The sequence below is a fragment of the Peromyscus leucopus genome, chromosome X (genome assembly GCF_004664715.2).
Source record: "Peromyscus leucopus breed LL Stock chromosome X, UCI_PerLeu_2.1, whole genome shotgun sequence".
Taxonomy (NCBI): domain Eukaryota; kingdom Metazoa; phylum Chordata; class Mammalia; order Rodentia; family Cricetidae; genus Peromyscus; species Peromyscus leucopus.
In genome coordinates, this window is record NC_051083.1 from 35,222,105 (window position 1) to 35,247,279 (window position 25,175).

Consider the following 25,175-nt stretch of genomic DNA (forward strand, 5'->3'; position numbering starts at 1 on the left):
CCTTTTGCTTACAATGTGGGAAGGCCTGGGTTTACTTTCCATGACTGTAAAATCAACTAACCAACCAACTGAACAAAAGGTCCTATCTCTACACTCAGACCTCCTATCTCTACTATCAATACTGCCCATTTAATCATTAGAAAAAAATGATAATGTAAATGACAACTATCTTTTCAGTTCCTGTACATAAATTTTCATAGTAGCTAATAGTTTAAATCACAGACTTTTGGGGAACACTTAACTTTTTACCAACAGATACTTGTACAGGAAAAGAATGCCCATGATAGAATTTCAGCAGTATTTTGTAGTAGGAAGAGGTCTGGAATAGACACCTGGGCCCATTTACTTGTGTTTTGAGCAAGTCTAGGACCTGAGATAAATACCATATGTATAAGTGTATAAGATGTCCCTATATTGGGCTGGGGAGATGGCTCAGGGGTTGGGAGCACTGGCTGTTCTTCCAAAGGACCAGGTTTAATTCCCAGCACCCACATGGAAGCTCATAACTGTCTGTAACTCCAGTTCCAGGAGATCTGATACCTTCACACCAGTGCACATAAAACAAACTATTAAAAATAAAGAAGGCTGCTGAGTAACTCAGGGGTAGCAAGCTGTAGTCTTTCAGGGCCTCTGCTTCTTCCAAAGATGTCCCTATATCTTTTGTGTTTGTTTTCTGGCTCTATCTGGAGCATTTCACATTATTCTGTATGCTAGTCACTAGTCAGCTCATTCTTAAGACCAAGTCCTCTTTATTCTAGTACCCAAATACACATAGACTGTGCCATTTAAAAAAATGTATCATGATGACTCCCTTGGAGGCACTCAGTTCTGCTTCTTTGTTCTGTATGGGAAGCTTGATGTTAAGGACCACAGTTGTCACCATTTTTGGTCTTTCTTTTGTGCAGCAGTTAAAACATTGGTCACAGTGAGAAAACACTGGTCTTTCCACTATTATTCATCACCTGTGACTCAGAGTCCAAAGGAACAAGGTTAGTGACTCACGGAAGGAAGAAAATCAAGTGTATGTTGACATACCAGAGAAACTTGACTTCTTTGTAAATGGAAGATTAGAAGAGCACATTTTTTTGGCAAATCTGTGCTAATAGTTTTAAAATACGTGATTGAAAAAATAAAGACTTTGGGAAGCAAGATCAGTTTTCTCTTAGTACATTTTTTCCTGTATAATAAATCCTGTCCCTTTGAATAGAATGTAATCTAATACATTAAAAAGTCCTGAGGCTTTTATTTTAAAGGCAGTGATATTGCTACAGGCAAAGTAATTATACCCATTATCTTCTCAAAATGTCAGTAGAGCTTTGGCATCAAAATCCCAGAGGAATCCCAAATTGCCTAACTAGTTTGAAAATTTTAAGAAATGTATTCTTGGAGGGGAAAAAAGGTACTTAAGAGACAAGGAACTCTGAAGTCTACATTATACAAAAAGTCACAATAACTCATACATCTTTTTCAAAATTCATTCTTACATTGCTTTGGGACTTTGTTTTTACAGTATGCCTTATATAGTTTGCAAACAATTAACATACTCTTTGAACTTCAAGAGTGAACCGTTATTTGAACTGTGATTGAAAGTATCACTTCTTAACAATCCATCATCACAAAGATTACCCTTTTAGTAAAAATAAAGTGAACATGTCATAAAAAATGGAGTGTTTCTTTTTTAACAGGAAATAGCTATAAAGTATTATTGTTATTAACTACAGTTTTCTACGATTTGTTGGTCCACCTCAGTAAGCTGAAATAGTTAAAACTGGGGTGAGGAAGAAAAAAATAGTTAATTTTAGAGTTCCTAAGAATTGAGCTAAATATGGTGGATATGTGGCAGAGAGAATATGTCTGACTTACCTAAGATATTACTGACCTCAGCACTGAAAGTTCCTTAATTGATATCTTCCTTTGCCTTAGGCAAATTGAGAAGGTGGTTTACCCTAAATAAAGTTAAATTGCCTCATAAACTCCTACTCACAAGGAAACTAGTCTACTAGAGGAGATGATATAGATCTGCGCAATGAGAAGTTTAATAACTGTATTAATAATAGTGCTGATAATGTACTGTCAAAGTTAGTGCAAATACTGCATGTAAATTACTAGTTTTTTAAAGTATTGAATCTAAGGGCCGGAAAGATGGCTCAGGGGTTAAGAGCATATACTCCTCTTACAGATGATGAGCCCAATTTCTAGCACCCATGTTGGGCAGCTCACAACTGCCTCTAACTCTAATTCCAGGGAATCAAATATCTTCTTCTGGCCCCCACAGGCTCCTGCACTCAGGTGTATACACCCACGTGCAGATAGATATACCACATATACATAATTAAAAATAACTCCTTTTTAAATTATTGGACCATGGAGATAGAGTTCAAGAATTGGATACCTGTTATATAGTAAGGTAGTTATTATATTAGTAAGTTTTCCTCAGAAAACCATATATCAGACAAACCCAGTAGCTTGTAGATTTCCCATTGTCAGTAAATAGTTAAGCTGAAATTAAGACTCAGATCTTGGTCAAGTCTGTGTCCACCTGAGAGCACAGGCCTCTGGCAATCAGTTTGCTATAGGTCTACACCTGCTACCAATTCAGTCATGGATGATGCAATATCCCTGCAATTTGTTCTGGACAATGGTTCTGACATGGGCAAAGCCAGCTTTATGGGTGACAATGCTCCCTGGGCCAAATACTTCTCCATTATGGACTGCCCTAGGTGCCTGGGCATGATGGTGACACTCCTACCTGGACAACTAGCCCCAGAACAAGAGAAGAATCCTCATCTGAAGTACCCCATTTATCACAGCATTGTCACCAACTAGGAGGACATGGAGAAGACCTTGTACCATATCTTCTGCAACAATCTGCATGTGGCCCCCAAGGAATACCCCATGCTGCTCACTGAGGTACCCTTGAACCTCAAGTCCAACTGTGAAAAGATGACCCAGATTATGTTTGAGACTTCAGTACCCCAGCCATGTATGTAACAGTCTAAGCTGTGCTGTCCCTATTCACCTCTGGCCATGCCACCATCAATTAGAGATAGGGTTTTACATACTGTGCCATCTATGAGGGCTAAGCAATTCCCATGCCATTCTGCATCTGGTCCTCTCTGACTAGGACCTGGCAGACTACATCATGAAGATTCTGACTGAGTCTGGCTACAGTTTCACCACCAGAGACAGTGGGAAATCAGGCTTGACATCAAGAAGAAGCTGTGTTATGTTGCCATAGACTTTGAGCAAGAGATGGCCATTGCTGCATCCTCTTTCTTCCTGGAGTAGAACAACCAGCTGCCTGATGGCCAAGTCTTCACTATTGGCAATAAGTAGTTCTCTTGCCCTGAGGTTCTCTTCCAGTCTTCTTTCCTGGTATGGAATCCTGTGCAGTCACAAAACTATATTCAATTCCATCATGAAGAGTGACGTTAACATCCACAAAGACTTCTGTTTGGTGGCACCACCATGTACCCAAACATCTCTGAACAGATGTAGAAGGAGATCACTGCTCTGCCTCCCAGCACCATGAAGATCAAGATAATTGCTCCTCTTGATTACAAGTACTAAGTAGATTGGTGGCTCCATCTTGCCCTCACTATCCACCTTCTTGTAGATGTGGATCAGCAAGCAGGAGAAGGATGAGTCAGGCCCCTCCTTTATGCACACTGAATGCTTCTAGTGAGGCTGTTACTGAGCTGTGCTCTACACCCTTTCTTGACAAAACCTGATTTGCATAGGAAGAGCCTTGAGGGGTGGGGCAAGGAAGAGAAGAAGAGAGGAAGTGATGGAGAGACACTGTTGCCATAGCTTTATTTTTTAATTAAAAAAAGTGTTGTTTTGTTTGGAACTTCTGACTGAGAGTTTAAAAACTGGACTGTAACTGAAGTTTTCTCTGATCCTGCCCCAGCCCACGGGCCCCACAGCCACTTATAAAATAATCACTCAGAGGCTTATATTAATCAAAACTGCTCAGCCATTAACTCAGGCCTACCATAGACTAGCTCTTACATTTAAACTTAGCCTATTGCTGTTCATCTATATGTCACCACGTGTTCTGTGGCTTTATCTTGTAAAATTACATACTCCATGAACAGCAGACTGGCGTCTTCTGACTCAGCCTTCCACTTACCAGAATTCTTCTTGTCTGTTTATCCCACCTTGTCTGTTTATCCCACCTTATCCCATCTTGTCTGTTTATCTGGCTACTGGCCAATCAGTGTTTTATTTATCAACCAATCAGAGCAATACATTCACAGCATACAGGACATGCCACAGCACCTCACCCTTTCACCTTTTTTTTTTCCAAAAGGAAGGTTTTAACTTTAACATAGTAAAATTACATATAACAAGACAATTATCAAGCAAGAATTATAGTTATAATATCTAGTCTATTTGTATTTGGCAAAATTAAAGAAGATATCCTATCTATCCTATATTTGTGAGTCTAAGGTTTCATTTCTAATTTATCTTTTATGATAACTAAGGAAATTATAGTTTTCTAGTCTTAAACTATATCAAAGACCTCAGAAGGATATAATATAACCTGAGAAATGGGAGAAGGATGCAAGCAACTTTTGGGAGTCTTGAGAGAGTAGACAGAGACAGCTGATAGCCTGGATAGTCATTCAAAGTTCTTTTGTAAAGTTGGGGCATCTGTCTTCAGCCCATAGGCCTAGAGTTACTTCTCTCTGTGTCCTGTAGAATGTCTGGTAGTTTCCTCTGTGAAGCAAGAACCTGAAGGACCATTTTGTCAAGCAAAGTTCAGTGGTCACCTTTCTATGGGTTCTGCATGTCCAATTGATCAAACAGTCCAGGCAAGAACAGTTTTTTTCCCAAATGGCTATTTTTGCCAAGAAGAAGATAAACTCCATATAGAGTGTTTTCAATGTCCATCTTTCTGTACTGTGGTTATTTTCTTTTTTATTTTATAATTTAATTTAATTTCACATATCAGCCACAGATTCCCCTGTCCTCCCTCCCCCCATCCTTCCCACCTGCCACCCAGCCCACCCCCCATTCCTATCTTCTCCAGAGAAATTTAAGGTACTCTGCTCTAGGGCTAAGTACCATTTCGTTTTACTTTTTTTCATTGTATATAGTCATTGTACATGGTACTTTGCTACATAAGGGCACATTCACACAATTATAAATTGTACATTGAGCACATTCTACACATATCCTCTTTACTCTTCCCTCTCCTCTTCCCATGCATGCTAGTTCCCTCTATTAGACAGCTTTGCTTATAATGTAATATCATATATAAATACATGATTTTATGAATCTCTATAAAATCTAGGAACCACACATGAGAGAAAATATATACCTATATTTCTGAGACTACCTTAATTTACTTAACATGACTATCTCCTGGTTTCTTTCATGTAGTGCCTTTCTCACATGATTCAACTTTTAAAATTACTTATTTATGTATGAATTCTGAACTTCAACTTGTCTGAATGAACCATTTGGACATGGATACTGCTTTGATCATCTAGCTAACCTATAGAATCAGCTCCTGAATTACTTGAAGTCCTAGTTACAAACTGAATGCTTTTTACTCACATGTCTTCTTTCACCCTCTCCTCAATAACCATATTTTCATAGGCTTCATGGCCTAAATTTTATGGAAAATAACCAGAGTACTAATACATGAAAGAGAGATTGACTCAGTAATTCTTTACAAATAGAAGACAGTCTGTGAAACTTTTAGTGAGAAATACTAAGTGATTGACTTACCATTGCTAAAGTGTAGAATTCACAATGAATTAGTTACAATAGTTACAAACCTTTATGCACCAAGTAACATAGCATCAACATATATTTTTGAAAACAATGCTTATAGGGTTCACAACTAGGTGAGGCTGATGGTTAGTCTTCTCTGTTGGTATGCTTTTGGGTTGGAGCCAGCTTGATTTCTCCATGTTCTAAGATTCAAATTGGTATCCTCAGCAACAGGTTCTTACTGTTAATTTTTAGAGGGTAACCAGAATGAGTGGCAATAGACTGCAATGTTGGGCATCTATAGGATATCACTTGTTAACAATACAAAAAATGGTAACCCATTCCTGAGACTAGCATATTTATTTAATAGCCTGTGATGTCTCAGAGGGATATTATCACTCTGTTATTGGTTAACTCCATTTCAACTCTTTTTATTTATGTATATATATATATATATATATATATATATATAAAGTTTCTATACCAGCAGGATTCCATATGACTATTTCCTAAACGTCTTTAATGTTATTTAACCCTCTTTGTATTCCATTCTCTACCCTAACCTCTCATCTCCCATCCAATTGAACACTTTCTGCTTCTATTATTTCCCTTTAACACTTTATGTCATTGGTTTCTCTCTGTGCACTTTTGAAAGGCCCTATCCATGCTCAGTTACTAATTTCCTGACCTCTATGGGTATTCCAAGTAAAACAAACATACCTAAAGATTCAAAGCTAACATCTACAAATGAGAGAAAATGTGATGTTTGTCTTTTTGTATCTGAGTTACATCACTCAGAATGATTGTTTCAGGTTCTATCCATTTACCTATGATCCACAATCTCATTGTTAACAACTGAATAATAGTTCATTGTGTAAATATACAACATTTTTGTTACTCAATTTTGCAATTTTGGGCTATTATGAATAGAGCAGCAATGAACATGGATGAGCAAGTGTCTCTGTAGTAGAATGTAGAATCCTTTGGTTATATGTCCAAGAGTGGCATAAATGGATCTTAAGGTAGATTGATTCCTATCTTTCTGAGAAACCTCCACAATATTTTCCATAGTGGCTACACCAGTTTGCACTCCTAACACAGTGGATGAGTGTTCCCTTTATTCCATATCCTTGCCAGCATGAACTGTCATTTGTTTTATTGATCTTGGCCATTCTGACTGGTGTAAGATGAAATCTCAAAGTAGTTTTAATTTGTATCTCTCTGGTGACTAAGTGTATTGAACATTAAAAAAATGTTTCTTGCCGGGCGGTGGTGGCACACGCCTTTAATCCCAGCACTCGGGAGGCAGAGGCAGGCGGATCTCTGTGAGTTCGAGGCCAGCCTGGTCTCCAAAGCGAGTTCCAGGAAAGGCTCAAAGCTACACAGAGAAACCCTGTCTCGAAAAAAAAAATGTTTCTGAGCCATTTGTATTTCATTTTTTTTAGAACTCTGTTTAGTTCCATGGCACAGTTTTAAATTGATTTGCTTGTTTTCTTGATGCTTAGGGTTTTGATTTTTCTTGGTTTGGGTTTTTATTATCTATCTATCTATCTATCTATCTATCTATCTATCTATCTATCTATCTATCTATCTATCATCTATCTATCATCTATCTATCATCTATCTATCTATCTATCTATCTATCTATCTATCTATCTATCTATCTATCTACCTATCTATTTATTAACTTGTTTTTTTTAGGCAGGGTCTCATTGTGTAGCTCTGGCTAGTCTTGTAAGGATTTTTCTTCATTCTTCAGGCTGCCTCTTAATGCAAACAATGGTGTCTTTTGCTGTACAAAACCTAGTTTTGTTGAAGATGCTGTCTTTTTCCAGTGTGTAATTTTGACTTCTTTATAAAAAAAAATCAGGTGTCCACAGATGTGTGGATTTATTTCTGGGTCTTCAATTCAATTTGATTGATCAGTATGTCTGGTTTTATACCAATACTATGCTGTTTTTATTACTGTAGCTCTGTAGTATCACTTGAAATTGGGGGCTGGTGATGTGTCTGGTTCTTTTATTATTCAGGATTGTTTCAGCTATCCTGTTTTTTTTTTGTGTGTGTATGTGTGTGTTTCTATAGGAAGCTGTAAATTGTCTTTTTAATTTCTGTGAAGAATTGTGTTGAAATGTTGATTGGTGGTGTGTTGAATCTATAGATTGCCTTTGGTAGGGTGGCCATGTTTGCAAAATTAATTCTGCCAACCCATGAGCATTCAAGGTCTTTCTGACTTTTAGAATCACCTTCGGTTTCTTTATTCAGTGTCTTAAAGTTTTCATTGTAGAAGTCTTTCACTTTCTGGGTTGTTTTATTCCAAGATTTTTTTTGAGGCTAGTATGGATGGTATTATTTCTCTGATTTCTTTATTTCTTTCTCAGTATGATTCTTTAGGATCTTTTAAGTATAGAATCACATCATCTGAAAATTAGGATAGTTTGACTTCTACCTATCCTATTTGTATCCTCTTGATATCCTCCATTTGTTTATTGCTCTAGCTAAAATTTCAAATTCTATATTGAACAGGAAAGGGGAAATGGACATTCTTGTTTGTTTCTGATTTTAGTGCAAATGTGTTGAATTTTTTTTCCAAGATGTTGGTGTATATATTACCTTCATTATCTTGAGATATACTGCCTTATTGTTATTGCCATATATTAGTGAAGCTCTTGACTCTCATCAAAGAAGATTATTTGTTTAATAGATAGCTATTGACAGACAAATCCACAACTGGTCAAGATGCATAGAATGAGAGACTATGGTATGCTCAGCCCTAAATGGGACATCTATGTCACATGTCACCCCTCTTTCTCCCAAGGCTCAGGGATCATTGTACCAAAAGATTATAAGAGCCACAGATGGTGGATGACTACAGGAAACAACATTTTCTGGAAACAGCATGGTTATTGCACACAGAAACTCACAGCAGTTGTGACAGCATGTACAAGTCTTACTCAAGGACCAGCATAGAGAGGGGTGGTGAGCGTGAGTTCCCACTCTTAGCTGAGGAGCTATTGGTCCTTGATTGCTTCTGGGAGGGAGGGAGTCATTTTTCGTTAAGGATGTGTTGTGGCCCTTGGTAGGTGGAATGCACTCTAGGAAATGGATACACGCCAATGAATGTATGGGCAGCACAAATTAGACTTGCTAGGTTTTAAAAGGGGGAACACAAAGTTGGGTGAGTAGGGATCGGGGGTAGATCTTGGAGAAGCTAGAGGGATGAATATAATCAAAATACATTGTATGCAATTCTCAAAGAACTAATAAAAACTGCTCTAAATATCAAAGTAATTTCAGGAGAACTCAATCAACTGATACTCTTAATCAGTATACATCAAAATAGCTCAATAATATAACAACAAATAATTCTTAGAAATATAACTGTATAGCTTTTAATGTTAACAGATACCATCTCTCAGATGGTCTCCCATTTATTAGACATCCGAGGGACACTTTTAAACATTAACTAATCAATACAGATACAATGTACTTCTGTAAAAGTTTCACAAACAGAAATTATATCATCTTCTCTAACTAAGGGTGATGCCATAAGAATGAGAAATTGACTAAAATGCCCAGGCGAAATCAGAAATTAAACTTTGCACCAAAATTCTTGGATGAAAAGTGACCTGAAAATAAAGTTTTAAATTAAAATATGCTACATGTTAAACCACATAAATGTAGATAGATAGCAGTGTGCAAGTGTATGCAAAACCACTGATGAACTGACATTCTGGAATCAGGTTCCAATCTTCCAGTAGTTGTTCAAGCAGTCAGAAGCTTCTGACTTGAAAGTCTATGAAGCTATTTGATAGGCCACATGATGGCCACTGGAGTCAGCTACTGCTGAATCTAAAGCTGCCTCACAAAGTGGATATTTTAAGGAAATTTTATTGTTAAAATGATGTCATTGTTAGTCTTCTCTCAATTCTGCCCCATAGAATCACCTTCACAGTCCTCCCAGCAAAAGTAGCCACAGAAGAGAAACAATCACATACAAGTGCTTTGGGGGCTGCTTCTTTGGTATCAGTAGCAGGTCAGGATAACGAAAACTACTCCAGCACACCAGAGAAGAGTTTATACAGAGAAACAGTTTACAACAGTGTTTGGAAGGGTAGAGGTGGGCTACATATGTATGTCCCAACATAGCCATTGAAGGCATTTCCAAAGACCTCGGTTTTGACCTACTTCCTGCTTTCCAATCTGCTAGGAGTACCTCCTATTGGCAAAATCGAAGTGGAATCCAAATGACAAGGGTGTTTATGCTTACTCTCTCTTTTCACTTTATTTCTTCTCTCTCTCCTATCCTTTCTCTCTCCTTCCTTTCTTATGTTTGTCTCATAAATCATAGCTTTTTTTGCCCAGAGTGGTTTATTTTATTTTATTTATTTTTACTATTTTGTACATGAATGCCATGATCATTTCATCTTCCACTTTCCTACCACCACTGTCCATCCCTCTCCATCTCTACACATCTGTCTCTCACACGCCTGTCTGTTTTCTTTTGAGAGCCAACTGATATTCTCTCAAGGCCCTAAATATATGGAATGTTTTAAACTATCCTTTGCTATTTGTGGCTGATTTTTCAGTGTTATGTTTAGAAAAAGCAGAATGTAAGACTTTTGCTTGCCCTAGACCATGGTCAAATTTTATCCACTTGTGATGACAAAGAATATGTTTCCTGCTTACTTCATATAAAACTAGATATGTTCTTCACATGGACCAAAGTCCACTTCCTTCTATAAATCTATTCAATTTCTGCTCTGGCCTCAGCCTGTGGGAAATCCAAGTAGTAGAATGACTAACAGTAATTTATGAATTTTGAAATAAACACTTTCTGATTACATGGCTCATCAACACATCTAATGTGTATAATAGCATTTATAATATAAATTTAGTGTGTTGTTTGGATTTTTTTAAAAAAGTGTTCTCTTCTGCCTTAGGGGCATGGGAGCAGGAGAGCTGGTGCTGCCCCTCAGCAGCTGCAGCACTTGGGAGAGTGGGTCCTGCGGCTTGCCTGGGCAGCACAGCAGAGCTGGCACTGGTGGTGTGCGTGAAAGTGAGCCAGCTAATTTTCCTGCAGCAGCCCAGGAGAACTGACCCCACCCCTTACTGCCAGCTACTTTGGGTGGGCTAGCCAAGGCAGTGCTGGAGAGCTGGCCCTGATTGTGAGACTGAGGAAGAGCTGGCAGGGTGACCAACCCACCTACCACCAAGGCCCAGAACTGCTGGAATATATGAAAGGGCTGGTCTTGCAGATCCAAAGCTGCAGGATCTCCAAGACACAGAGTGACAACAGGGTATCCAACAGGAGTCCCAGTGAGGGCCTGGTATCAGTATTATAGCAGAAGCCAGACCAATGACTCACTGCAATGAACAATGGGGTTTACAACACTATGTCACACTGCATCTTCTACACTGAGACTTTTTAAATTGTATTTTATTGGGGGGGTATATTGCAATGGCAGAGGACAGATACAAAGGGATGGGAAGAATGGGATCAGGATGCATGATGTGAAATCCACAAAGAATCAATAGAAAGGTTTTTTAAGTGATCTCTTTCAAATACAGGAAAGGGAGGGGGCTTGGTGGCTGGGAGCCTTGCTGCTCTTCCAGATGGCCTGAGTTCAGTTTCCAGTACCTATCTCTGCAGACTCAGAACTGTCTGTAACTGTAGCTCCATGAGATCTAACATCTCTGGCCTCCACAGACACAAAGCACTCATATGCACAAGCCCATGTGCAGGCACACACACCTGCAAATAATTTATAATAACAATTAATCTTAAAATAAAATAAAGGTAAAATATTGACATTAATTTGGAGGGGAAAATATCCTTATATACTTTACATACTGAAGTTCTAGCAGTTGGCTGGATTGTAATTGCATACTTATTATTGAAACAAATCAATGCTGTGATAATAATTGATAATTGTGAAAGCTATTAATTTTATGTACAAAAACAGTTATTAAGATTTTTCAAACAGTTGGATGAATAATTAAATAGATTTGTGCTTCCAGCACCATGCAAGAATACATTTCTGCTGTTTAACACACACAATCTATGGTAATTTGTTGTAGTATCTCTACTAATCCAATATACAATTATTTCATGTCTCAGATATGCAGAATAGTTAGTACAGGAGAGAGCCACTAGTTAATAGTAAAGTAATGAGTTTAAAGATCTGCTATTAGATATGATTTATTTTAAACATCTTAGATTAGATTATATGTAAAACAGAATACTAATTGCATTTTATTTACAAGAGTTGAGAAATGATTCTTGTGTTGCAGAAGTTTATTCTACAATATCTCCTTTCAGATTTGATCAAATACTAGTCAAGCTGGTGAAGCCTTGTACAACTGCAATTTGTATATGTGTGTGTGGTTTATGAATTTTATTATGTTCATTTCTTATTTGCTTTAGTTATAGGTTCTAGAGGGAACTGTTGAAATTTTTTGAGTAGATGGCTGGGGTATAGCTCAGAAATTGTGTGCTTCCTTAGCATGTGTGAAATCAGGGTTCAATCCCCAGCACTGCTAAAAAGTATGAGTAGAAATAGTGATTTAATTCTGTGAGTTATTGTTAAAGTATTACAAGGGCCTATATTGAAGTGTATTTATGTTGGTGTTGAGTCAGTATTCTTGATGCCTTTTGCATGTGTATATGATTTATGCAAGAATGGACATATGTGCAGTAGAGTTTACCTGGGAATGTGTATGTGCACGTGGAGGCCAGAGGTCAATGTTGAGTGTCTTCTATTGCTCTGTGATTTATTTTAATTAGTTTTTAGATTAAAATATAATTACATCACTTCTCCCTTTCCATTTCTTCCCTCCTGGCTCTCCTTATGCACCTCCCCTTAGTCCCTCTCAAATTTATGGCCCCCTTTTCTTTGATTAGTATTGTTACACACACACACACACACACACACACACACACACACACAAAATGTATAATTATATAAATACAACCTTCTGAGTCCATTTAATGTGGCTTTTGTGTATATGATTTCAGCGATAACCACTTTGTAAAGGATAATAGGCTAAGAGGTCCCTCCCGGGGAGAGGCTAATTCTCCCTCTCTCAGCAGTCTTTAGCTGCCTGTAGTTCTTTGCCAGGTTGGGACCCTGTAAGATTTCTTCCTTCGTTATAAGATTGTCTATTGATATTGTCGTTGTTCAGATCTTGTTTAGGGAGCCATATTATCGAGATACAATGGGTATCATGCTGGTACTAGATCCCTATTCAAATATCTGTGTCTAGTGAGGTCATAGATCTTATAGGAGAACCTACTACTCCCACTTTATAAGACCAGCATCATTCCATTCCATTCCATTGTTTTCCTTTTTAATACATACTTTTATTTAAAATGTTTTCATATAATATATCTTGATCAAGTTTCTCTCTTTCCCAGATCCTTCCTACTTCCCTGCCCACCCAATGTTATTTTTTTCCTACAAAAACAAAAAACAAACACACAGAGAAACAAAATTAAATCAAAAAAGCAAAAGACCAATAAGACAAAAGCCAACATAAGGTAGAATGAAACAAAAAGTACACACACACACACACACACACACACACACACACACACACACACCATTGAATTCCTTTTGTGTTGGGTAGCTACTCCTGTGTATGGGGCCTGCCCTGGAGTGTGGTTGATATACCCAGTGACTCTCCTTTGGGAAAAAACTTTGATGCCAGTGGGTATCAATTGCAGATAGCTTCTTGGTTAGGGGTGAGATGTTTTGTCTACTTACCCCTCTCAGTGATGGGGTTGGTCCTGTCTGGCTTGAACCTACGCAGGTGCTACCACTGTGAGTTCATATGTGTACCAGTCCTGTTGAGTTTGGAAGACACTGTTTTCTTGGACTCATCCATAACCTCTGGCTCTTATCCCTGAGCCCTGAGGGGAAGGGTTTGATGAAGACATCTTATTTAGGACTGAATACTCCAAAGGCTCTCATTATCTGCACATTGTCCAGTTATGTCTATGTTAGTTCCTATCTATTGCAAGAAGAAATTTCTCTGATGTGGATTGAGTGAGGCAATGATCTATGGATATCAAAGTATACCATTAAGAATCATTTTATTGCTATGTTCTTTCTCCAGGAGTCCAGTTGAAGAGAGGGATGAGGGGATTATAAGAGCAAGGGAGGTCAAGAGCTTGATGGGGAAACCCACAGACACAGATGACCCTAGCTAGTGGGAGGGAGCTCACAGACTCTGGACTGACAGCTGGGGAGCCTGAATGGGACCAATCTAGGCTTTCTGAATGTGGGTGACAGTTGTGTTGCTTGGACAGTTTGTGAGGCCACTGGCAGTGGGACCAGGATTTGTCCCTAGTGCATGAGCTGGCTTTTTGGAGCCCATTCCCTATGGTGGGATGCTTTGCTTAGCCTTGATGCAAGGGGAAGAGGCTTGGTCCTACCTCAACTTGGTAATGCCAGACTTTGTTGACTCCCCATGGGAGGCCTTATCCTCTCTGAGGAGTGGATGAGGGTAAGGAGGGAGGAAGTGGGGGGGAGTGGAGGGAGGGAAGGGAGGGGGAATTGTGGTTGGTATGTAAAATGAAAAATAAATAAATAAAAATGTATCATTATAGCAACAGGTAAATGTAGCTCTCTTCCCTAATCAAAAAAGCTTTTCTTATAGCAAATGGATAACATTATAGAAAACAACTGGTCCTAATGCAGAGATCATGGATCAAGGTGAGCCCAGCCCCAAAAGATGAACCTACCACATTTTTTTTTTTTTGAGACAGGGTCACACACTGATTGACTTGTTTGGCTTCCCAAAGAGGACTTAAGATCTTCTTGTCTCTACATCCCAGTGCTGGGATTACAGATATGCTTGTTTGCTTGTTTGTTTGTTTCACCTGGAAGCTGGGAATTCTAATTCAGGTCCTCATACTTATAGAGCAAGCAGTTTGCCCATTGAGCCATATCTCTAGCCTTTGTGCTTTGTGGTACTTGACTGATGATTCTATTTTGTGTAATACTCACATTTTTGTCCCTACTAATACCATTACTGTTACTCTTTCTGGCAGTTCATCATTGGAGGCAAATATCATTGGAGGAAAATTTAAATGATATGGAAGGGTAATGGAAATTCCAAGCAGAGGTGGACTGGCGACCAGAGGGGTGAGAAAGGGTTAAAGAACAGACTATAAACAGTTTGGCACATTTATTATTTGGTCTACTATTTTATGGAATTCTTGTAATCATTTTTATGTTCCTCTACTTTAGGACTGGCTTTGATTTTGACTGTTTAAAATGATTGGCTGTGATATGAGGAGTGAATGATAAGAGTCTGTGCTGAGCTCATGATGAGGAGTGATGGTCTCACAATGGCTCTGGAGAAAGTGCCTATGCAGAGGCGTCTCTGTAGTGTTTACCATCTGTACCTGCAGCACTGACTGCTGATAATGATGACAAAGTGGTATAAATTGCACTTATTGAAACCACAGAAGCCTAGTAGTACAGAGATACGTTTTTCAGATGGGCGAGATTTATTTATTTTCCTCCTCCAGTTTTAGATGGAAACCAAGGGGGAAAAACTACAACAACAAAAATCTTGAAGCAGAAAACTAGTGGCTGGAGAAATGTTGAAAGGATTTCAAGATTTATATACATATATATTTTTCATTTCTGAGTAGCTCAAATACAAACTCCCCATCTTTTAAAAATGTGCCAACAAGAATTTTATTGTCTGATAAGTGAATCAAGGTATGCATCTCTACTGTTCTTATTGGGGCTTACTGATTTACTATCCCATTAGTTAAAACCTTAGTGCTCACCACCCAGGCTATGTGATCTCTTTATTTTCTGGCATCCTTTGCAATTATTGCTGGCCAGCCAGCTGTTAGTGAAGTGATCCCTGCAATTTTCATGCTAAAGCATTTAGAAGTCAGTATTTTCGCCACTGGATTCACTTTTTCCCTCATCTTAAGGCCCAAAGGGAAATGTGTTGAAATGCCGAGGTCAATAAACAAAAGCTTGATTTCTGAGTCACCACATGGAGGAACTTCAATATAAAGGCTTTTGACCTGTGTCTGATTCTTGTGACAGGAAGAAATAAAAGTTTTGCTTTGTGAGGTGACTGAGCTTTGAGGCACAGTGTTTTACACTATAGCGTAACTTATCTTATGTTGGCTAAGCCAGGTTCTTTGCTATGTACTGGGAATAGGTTAGTAAAATATAATTCCTTTTTATATATAATTCATTCTCTTGAGACAGATAAGTATGTATATTTAGAATTATAATACATTAAATAAACGCTATTTAGAAATAAATATAGTGTTCCTTGGGTTTACTCGAGTGCAACACCTAACACTGCTTAGGGTAGGGACAGGAAAGTCCTTTGAGCCAGGTAGTTTCTGAGCTGGTAACAAAGAGAAGAATTCAAGGGTCAGAATAAGCCATGAGTTAAATGAGAGAGCAAAGTACATTTGAAAATTATAATTAATTAATTCTGTGTGAATACAGCATGAAATTGCCAAATTCGGAGTGATGAGAAATGAGGCTGGAGATAAAAACAGAAACTGGATGATAAATACTCTTGAATTCCATACTAAGGAATTTGGAATCCATCCTAGTAAAAGATTGAAAGGTTTAAAGTCAAGAAAAAATGCAGCCAAATCTATACTTTTAAAGATCTCTTCCAAGAACAAAGAGAGCCTTGCACCATTGTGCCCTTAAAAATCCCAGGGAATAGCAATATTAGAGGACCTAGAGAAAAGAAGTCTATAACAGAGATTATCAAAGAGGAATCAGAAGGCTAGGACAAAGAAAACTATCAAAATATAGCATGTTATGCACAGAAATTAAGGTTTTAAAAGGAGGGAGCTTTTGAACAAATGGAATGCTTCTGTAATTTAAAACTACTCTTGGTTGGGGTGATGCCTTTGTGGATATAACATTTGCTACAGAAGCAAGAAGACCTAAGTTCAGCTCTCCAGAACTCCTACAGAAAGCCAAGTATGGCAGCCTGACTATAATCCGTGTGTATAGTAATTACAGATAGGAAACCCCTGCAGCCTAATTGCCCACCCAGCTCCAGGTTCAGCAAAAGACACTGCCTCAATGTTAGAAAGAGAGTGTCCAGGAAGACATCTGTCATCGACACCTGGTTTTTGTGTGTGCATGCATATGCAAGTACATACACATGCACATGTGCTCATACATATATGAACACACACACACACAAATAAAATAAAGCAAGAATAAAGAAGAGTCCATTGGATTAGGAATGAAAACACCTTGATGGCATAAGAAAACGTATAAGGAAGTGGAGAGAGGTGGTTCAAATTAATTACTTTCAATACATTGAGGAGTGAATAACAAGAGAAAATGAAGTCAGTAAATAGATATTCTTCTTCTAAAAGTCCTGGGTAAAAAAAGAAAGTCTTGAGGCTATCACTAGTGGGAACCATAGGGTAGAAGGAGCTTATTTTTAAACAAACCCACCATAGGGAATTGTTCACTCTATTACACACACACACACACACACACACACACACACATATGGAGGCCTGGGGGGGACGACAACATACAACAAAATGCAGCAGCACAAATACTTAAAAATGAATGTTCAACCTGCTTGTTCTTAGGGCCCCTTTAGCCAGCTGTCACCATGGACTTTTATTACAGGTAAGGAGAAGATGGTTGAATGGCTGCCCTAACCTATCTGAGTTGGAGACCATAGTTCTTAGTTCTTTGATGGTATTATAAAAGTCTGTGATTGCTGTGATGTGGTTAATCGACAGTCAGGTCCCTAAATATATAAATAAACAAAAAGAAGAGTTAGAATTTTGTGGTTGTGCTATTTCCTGAATCGACAAAACTAAAGAATAAGAAATCAGTGATCACGCTGTAGGTTATGAAAAGGGTAATCCACCGTGTGTGTGTGTGTGTGTGTGTGTGTGTGTGTGTGTGTGTACAGAGTAAGCAATTTCTTTTTGGTCAAGAACATTAAAAAAAGAATAAAAAGAAGCTATTCACACATATAAATATCCTTCTACTGTTTCTCTGATGCTAAAACTCCTGTTTTATTCTATATTATCGTGCTTCTTTAATTGTCCCTCCAATGTCAATTTCTTAATCTGGAAGAAGAAACATCCCAGAAACTCTACATAACTCCTTTCATTTCTAACATTCAGTATTTTCCTTTGTTAGCAAATTCTTTGCCCTTTCTTGAAGAAGTCAATCATTTCCCCTGCTGAATAGAAAGTTGGAAATGAACTCTTGTCTGAAATCTCATCTTTTTCAATGTTTTCTGCTTCTACTCTTTTCTTTCCATCTTTTGACAAAATTAATGGAGTCATTATTACTTGGACATGCCTAGGTATTCACTGCATCAGGTCTTGAATTAATAAAATGTTTTAGTTGCTTTTTTGTTTGTATGTGCTTATATATATAATACATAAGTACATACATATATATCACAATCACACAAATATATATATATATATATATATATATATATATATATATATATATATATACTGTGTGTGTGTGTGTGTGTGTGTGTGTGTGTGTGTGTGTGTGTGTGGTGTATATGCATGTTGAGGCCAGAACACAGTTACACAGTTTTAGGTGTTTTTCCTCAGGTACCATCCATCTTTTCTTGGGAGACAGTCTGAGACAGTCTCTCACTGAGCCGGAACTCACCAAGTAGGCTAGGCTGGCTGGCTAGTAAACCCCAGGGATCTGCCTGTCTCTGCCTTGCCAGTGTGCATGCAACCATGCCTGACTATTTTTGACATGGGTTCTGGGGATTAGTGTCAATTCCTTGTGCTTGAGCTGTTTTAAATTCTAGTTTTCTGAAATCCCAGGAAAAGTGCCGGATATGAAATCCACATCTGTAATTCTCTGTAATACAAATCCTACTGTTGCTCTTGTTTCAAAAGAACTGGATCCCTAGGAGAAAGAGGAACACAACTATGGAATGTCAAAGAATCTGAAAGGGCTAGTGCTAGTGCTCTTAGGCACTGAGTATGACTTCTGGAAGACCAACAGGGCAGAAAAGGAATGAAGACCAATTAAAAGCTACTGAGCACAATGCTCCTTGAATACAGCTGGAAGGTGGTACGAAGGCATTGAGTTGGTTTTGACCAGAGATATGAAACTTGAGACTTCTCAAGTTTATTTGCAGAAGGAAGTCATCAGTGTAGCTAGCCTTCATAAATTCTTCTGTTATAAATGGATCAGTGGGCATAAACTAAGCCACTGACTTGGCTTCTGAGCCTGATGGATTCTCAAGGCTGATGCTTCTGGAATATGGTGATCATCAGAGGAGCACAGGAAGGGAGTGCTTGTAGAAAACACCCATGCTTTCTTATTTCTTGCTTCTCTTAGAAGTAGTGCTGTCCACAAAGCTTTCTAACTTTTTCTGTTTACACTACTTCTGGTTTTTCAGTAATTTGTTCATAGAGCCAGGAAAATACTTACCGGTTCAGTGGATTAAGTAAGTACATCCCAATAGCTTGTGTTTATATTGTAATAGCTTAGAATAGATGAATATGAGTGGCTATTGGGTATTGAAGACTTTCTCTGTCATTGGAATCAAACTGGACACTACCACCTTAATTTCTTACTTCACATTGATTTTCATTCAGCATTTTTATTTTACAATGTTTTATTGTGTTATAAATTTATCTGCCATTAGATGAGTAAACATTGAATTAAAACTTGAAAACTGACTTAACTACCAACTTAGATCATAATTTTTCAGTGTTATAAGTACGCTCACCACTTTTATAACACGATCACCATGAAGCAACAACTTAAGGGAGGAAGAATGTGTCATAGCAACCACTGAGCTTCACCAAATATGTCATTGAATGGAATGCACAATCTAATGATGAACCTGAACTATTTCAAGATAGTAGTTTATGTGGTATCTGACAGCTGTGATAGTGTTCTGTAAAAAAATTCAAAATGTCTCACATCATGTTCATATATTTTATGTGGTACTCTAGGCACCTCTACACATAGTCTGAGGACCCTTGAGATATCTACAAGGAAGCATTTATTACTTCAATTAGGTCAAGACCATGATTTCAATTCCATCTTCTTCCTTAGAAACTGTTCTTCCATTTCCACTCGATAAACACACACTGTTGGATAATCCCAAGAGAGTGCGCTGTTTGGCAATACCTGGGTCATAGTTAAGCTCTCAAAATGCTGTTATTACCATTTCCACTCTTTGGCAGTACAAGTGCAGATGAACACAAGCTCCTGACAATTTGATTGCACATACCCTTATCAGGGACAAAGGCTCTTTTTGTTAATCCACCCCCCCCAATAGTAAAACAAAATATTTCACTAGGAATTGAGGAATCAAAAACATGATTGAGATGAATAGCCTGAAGATGGTGAGCACATGGCCTCTGCTTGATGATATGCATTTGAGAGGGCATCCCTGGTTCTCTTTCACTCTCTGTCTTTCCTAGTCTCCTATTAGTGCTTGGTAGGAAGTCATATGCATACCTAGAGAGAGAATCAGTAGGAGGCAGGGACATGGAAATAGGGTACAGTGGGAATAAGAAATCAGTGGCAAAGAAAGAGATGCTATGAAACAGATCACAGATGAAGAAGTTGTGTATGTAAGTAAACAGGGGATTTTTAGGGATATGTAGATGTAAATAAGGCTGTTTTGATATGTACTCATATATATAATTAAAGAAAGTTATAAGCAGAAATCATCAATACTTAAATGATTATGTAACATATAATTAGGTAATGGTTGTTAATATAGGGATATAAATTTTGTTTATTTTTATTTTTTATTTTCTGTCTGGAACCACTGTGCCATAGTAATTGGTCTGGAAATTCAGAATGAGTCATTTCCTTCCCTCCTTCCTTCCTTCCTTCCTTCCTTCCTTCCTTCCTTCCTTCCTTCCTTCCTTCCTCCCTTCCTCCCTTTCCTCTTTTCAATAATGAGGACTGAACTGAGGGCCATGAGCAAGATATATATGTCCTCAAGCATTGAGCTCTATCTTTGACCCTCTTTTTACTTTTTAATTTTGAGATAGAGTCTCCCTAAGTTGCCCAGGCAGGCCTTGAACTTGTGATCTTCCTACCCCAACCTCCAGAGTAGCTGAGATTGCAGACCTGCATCACTAGGCCAGATAAGACTTTAATTCTTTTATGAACTCTGATGACTTTATGAATATGCCTTTTGAAAAAATGATTGATTTCATTCTCCATAAAAAGAAATAATTGTTATAGAATTTTTAGATTTTTTACTGGGTTCTAAGTATAAAGCTAATTTAAGGAATATTTGTATTCATTCACCTACCCATTATTTATAAAACATGGATGTGATTATTTCTATGTGTTTATATTGTAGTTAATTGCATAGATAAATGACAGACATAATGGTGAGGAAAAAGAAAGCATCTTCCCTTGTAGGAGACAAAGATGGGGACATTCTTATTTTCTTTCAAGAAGACTCTCTGGGTTTTGGAGACTAGATTGGGTGTGATGAATGACAACTTCCAACTTCTGGCATATTGGTGAATGACCCAGGAAATTATATCCAGACTACACTTTGGAGGGCATATCCAGTTCATAGAATGAACTTCTGTGGTTCAAAATAGTGATTTTGGGGGTCAATTAGATCAATTTGTCTTTAATGTTCATTTGGTAATGGAATTCAGGATGTTGGGATGGTAAAGCTCATTTAAAAGACCAAACACCAGGCCGAGCTCCAGGAGTCCAATCAAAGAGAGAGGAGAGGGATTCTATGAGCAAGGGGTATCAAGATCATAATGAGGATCTACAGAGACAACCAAACCATACTACTGGGAACTCATGAACTTTAGATCAACATCTGTGGAGCCTCCATGGGACTGGACTAGGCCCTCTGCAAGGAGAGAGTTGTGTAGCTTGATCTCCTTAAGGGGCCCCTGGCAGTAGGATCAGGATCCATCCCTGGTGCATGAGCTGGCTTTTTGGAGCCCACTCTCTATGGTGAGACACCTTGCACAGCCTTGATGCGGGGTGGGGTGGGGTGGGGGGTGGGGGGTGAGTTGGGACTGGAAGGCTGGATGGGGAGGAGGAAGAAGGGGGGGATCTGTGATTGGTATGTAAAATGAATAAAAAAAGTTCCTAATAAAAAAGACTACAGCAAGTAGCAGGGAGAGAAAGTGCAGGGCTTTAATCCCAGCACTAGGGAGGCAGAGGCAGGTGGATTCCTGTGAGTTTGAAGCCAGCCTGGTCTACAGAGTGAGTTCCATGACAGCCAGAACTACACACACACACACACACACACACACACACACACACACACACACACACACACACGAAAAGATGATAGCAAGAAAAGCAGAGGTAGTTCCTCTCCAATTTCCATGTCTTCATTTGTTTTCCTAGGAAGTCAAACTGTATTTCTTGGGCCCCTTTGCCTGTGGGAAGAGTCATGTGAGTAACTTCTAGCCAATGGAACAGAACCAAAGTAGGCTGGGAACAATTTCTCTGTGTGTTCCTTCATGCACTTTTTTCCATTCAGGAATGGAGATGATGACCACAGAAACCTTGAGAGTCATTTACCTAAGGTGGGAGAGCTGCCTAAGGGAAAGAGTCTTTCATGTTCTCCAACAACTGATAAGATGGATATGGCTTTGTGTGTATGTGGGTAAACTTGCAATGTATAATTCATATGAGAGAGAGAGAGAGAGAGAGAGAGAGAGACAGAGACAGAGACAGAGACAGAGACAGAGACAGAGAGAGAGTGTGTGTGTTTAAGGACCTAGGTCAGACAATTATAATAAATAGAGAGATATATAAATAAATAAGTAAGTAAATAAATAAATAAATAAATAAATAAATAAATAAATAAATAAGGAGATAGGTTTGAAACCTGAAAGGCAGGTCCACAGGCTGGAGCTCTAGTGAAGAACTGAAGTTGCAGCTCAAATCTGAAGGCAATCTTCAACAAAACCCTGCCTTTCACCTGGGACTTCGGTCTCTTTTTCTCAACACCCCCAGTTAGTTGAGTAAGATACATTCACATTATGGAGGGTAGCTTGCCTTACCCAAAGTCCACTGATTTAAAAAAAATTGCTGTGGCAATGTCTACACTGCAGTTGAACCAAATAGCTGGCTATTATGATCTTGCCAAACTAACACATTAAAATAAACCACCAGAGAAGCCAAGCACCTACTGGTTAGGGACAGGTCTTTTAGAATGTAAATTTCTGACCAAGGATCTCTATAGCATTTGAGCAATTCTACTTAATCATTTCATCAGCAGCTAGCATCAATTTTAACTAATAGACTACAAAAAATATACCAATTACTTTTTGTCATTCCAATTTTGCACTGGCTCCCTCTAATAGAGGAGGCTAGGAAAGGGACAACTTTATAAATTTAATAAACAACAATGATGATGATTTGTTGGATCCTACCCTGGAAATGTACTAAACACCTCAGGGATGGCATTATCTCCCATGGACTACTAGGAAGTACAAAGAGGCAGTCTGTTGCTAATTGGCAACCCAGTGGTTCAAGGAAGCTAATGCACCTTCTAAAGTGATTTGCTCCTATAGAGTAATTGATTTATTGGCATTCCATGTCTGAATGTTTGTGAAGTACTTTGTGCTAATCAGAATAAATGTGCTGAACTAATCTTAACTAAAGTGCCAGCAACATTTTACATGCTCTTCTTTTAGATGGAAGGCCTCTAAATTAGTAATTTACAGCATATTCTGTTGCTGATGAAAGCATCTACTTTTGTGATGTGAGCTGTTATAAAGGGTGATATTTTTCCACAGAAAGGTAATGAGATATATGATAAAAAAGCCAGTGAATAAACATCTCATTATTAAAGGAGAACTATAGGGACATAAGTGAAGGACTAAAGGCTAAGGCAGATATATTTGTAAGATCAGAATATATTCAATTGTCTGCTTTTTACAGGGCTAACATGATAACACCAAGTTTTTACATCATTTGAATTATATTATCAAAGCAATTCTTTGGACAGAGGCCTTCTCCTAGCCACTCAGTGATCTGTGAAGATTGCCTTGAGATTTCTACCAGAGCATGGGAGACACTTCTTGCCAGATGCTGCACTTTCCACCAACACTTACTAATCCTGAGATAATTTACTTCTTTTTATCTTTGATCCTGCTGGGTAAGGGCTCACTCCAGGACTTAGCAGTTACATAGTCTGTAAAGGGCAATGGAGAAACTGAGAGCATTTGGAGATAAATCATTTTTTCCTAGTGGAGGAAGTCATTTAAACCACAGGCTGATTCAAAAGGTGTGTTTTCTGGTGTCTTTAGGGGCACAGATGTAAAAACCAAATCTACATTCTTTTTGCCACCCCACAAAAGACAATAGCTAATGTACTGTGGTCAAAACTCAAGATACATAAAAAAATAACAATTTGTTTCCAAATTGTTGACTTAAAAAATGGGGGTTATGGTGTCACATGTGGTTTCTACAGTGTGGTTCCTGGACCAGAAACATCACCACCATGAAGGAACTGATTATATATATTATGAAAGTTCTCAGACTTCACCTTGAGTGCAGTGAGTCAGGATTTCTGGGTAGAGGAAGAAAAACTCTGTGTTGTAACAAGTCTATAAGGGATCCTGATGCATACATACAAATGAGAACAGCAATTTATACTTTGATGAATCTGGGTTGGAATATGGTTCTGTGTGCACTAGGTTGGGCAACTTATTCCTGCTCCCTACATTCTATTTTCATCTTTTGCATGCTATTTTAAGAATTAGGGTCTGGAGGGGTGGCTCAATGGTGGAGTGCTTGCTGCTCTTTCAGGGTACAGAACTTTCATTTTTCTGTACAACCATTGGGTAGCTCATAATTGCCTGCAATTCTAGGTTCAGGGGATCTGATGTCATTTCTGACCTCTATGGTCGTGCATACTTATTTTGTACACACATAAAAATAGCTGTGCACAATAAAGATTAAAACACATGAAATAACTTTACAAAGAAAAATAAAATTATTTCCCTCTGCTTCACTTACCAGCCTTTCCCCAGAGATAAATATTTTGAGCTGATTCCTTTAAAAAATGTCTTTCTGATGTTTGATAGCATTATTTTAAAGACTAAGCATATAATTGTATTCCTTGATTTAGTCGTCTTATATAGACTATACTAATGTTCCATTCTGAAGGTGAGAAATTTGGCTTGTTCATAGCACCCGATATCATTCAATTTTGTTATATTATTGCTATCACAAAATGTAGATGTATTTGATTTTATGTTGTAGCTGCAATTGTCTTTGGCTTTGCCTTCAGAATAATTATAGAAATAAAGTAATAAAAATTATAGAATTCTACTGTACAGAATTCTACCTATATAAACATTATTCACTATAGGGGGCCTCTTATGGAAACTCAAGAGATTTCATAAGGATCAAATGCCCGTGCTTCTATCAGATTGTGCTCAGCCACCATTGTTTCTT

General features: G+C 38.2%; 1 pseudogene; it reads left to right on the plus strand.

Moving 5' to 3' along the window:
- Positions 1-2,601: 2,601 nt before the first annotated feature.
- On the plus strand, positions 2,602-3,682 carry LOC114695784 (annotated as a pseudogene).
- The last annotated feature ends 21,493 nt before the right edge of the window (positions 3,683-25,175 follow it).